A 1,524-nucleotide genomic window follows, 5' to 3' on the forward strand; every position below is an offset into this window, starting at 1 on the left:
CAACTTGGGGCCCACCGCCGCATGCTGCAGGATACCACAAGTCCTTCATTGGCTGACACGAGAGCTGGACTGAATGTTACTCCAAAGAGAAGCTTCCACGAAGAGGTACAGAGAGGTATCGATATCGACGAAAAGCCGGCCGGAGTGGCCGAGCGGATCTAGGTACTTCAGTCTGGAACAGCGCGACCGCTACGGTCGCAGGTTCGAATCCTGCCTCGGGCATGGATGTGTGTGATGACCTTAGGTTTAAGTAGTTCTAAGTTCTAGAGGACTGATGACCTCAGATGTTTAGTCCCATAGTGCTCAGAGCCTTATCGACGAAATTTTGTTTTTGTTATGCTGGTGTATGCTGTGCGACAAAATAATGCATCCCCCAACCCCCCCCCCCCCCCTCCACCCGGCCTACCAGTTGCGAAAGTCAATTGCGCACTATAATAGCAACTTAAGTGTAGTTACGAAAGTTGAAAGGCATTCTACTCATTTGCACGATGTCGCTTCCCCTGCCATCTCCTGCGAGCCACTACAACTGCTGATATATGAATCTCCTCTCATTCTGGTCTGATTCATTTGACATCACAGATCTAGAATAAATTCGACAGCACAAATCTAGAATAATTTTTTTATGTGCTTGGAAGTTTGGCGTTATGCGCTGGTAATGAGCTTAGTCTTCAACTAAATAAATAAGAACTTTCAAAAGTGGGAAAGTATTCATAAGCAGTACTATAGGAACATATATCTAGCATTCAGCAACTCTTTATAATCATTTATTTGGAACAGAGAAGCACAGCTTCGTTTGAAGTGAAGAGTGGGGATTAAAGGTATTGCAACTGAGAGTGTGAATGTGCTGAGAATCATATTACTGCAGTACAGTCAGCACTGTGAAGATATTTTTTAGGTCATTGTAATGATAAAATTTCTTGTGACAGTTATTGAGGTAAATATTACGGTGAAACGAAATTTATTTGTGGCTTTAGAGATTAAAAACTACTCTTGACACTCATTAAAATCGTATGCAATGGTGTTCGTATTGACTCTATCATTGTGTAATGACTGTTCTGCACAGTAGTACAAAGATTGATTACAAAACTAAGTACAACTTTACGTTCTGGTCTGCTTTAAGTGTATAGTAGATAACATAAAGATTTAGAAAGAGTGCTATTCGAAATGAAATATACAGGGCGGTCCATTGATAGTGACTGGGCCAAATATCTCACGAAATAAGCATCAAAACTACAAACAACAAATGCTCAAAATGTTGTTCGTCAACCTCAATGCATTTGGCAATACATATAACGACATTCCTCTCAACGGCGAGTAGTTCGCCTTCCGCAATGTTCGCACATGCATTGACAACCCGCTGACACATGTTGTCAGGCGTTGTCGGTGGATCACTATAGCAAATGGTATGGTGTTTCGACGACCAATCCACCTGTCATGAAATATGCTATTCAATACCGCTTCAACCGCACGCGAGCTATGTGCCGGACATCTATCATGTTGGAAGTACATCGCCATTCTGTCATG

This window comes from Schistocerca serialis, chromosome 6, assembly GCF_023864345.2.
Source record: "Schistocerca serialis cubense isolate TAMUIC-IGC-003099 chromosome 6, iqSchSeri2.2, whole genome shotgun sequence".
NCBI lineage: Eukaryota > Metazoa > Arthropoda > Insecta > Orthoptera > Acrididae > Schistocerca > Schistocerca serialis.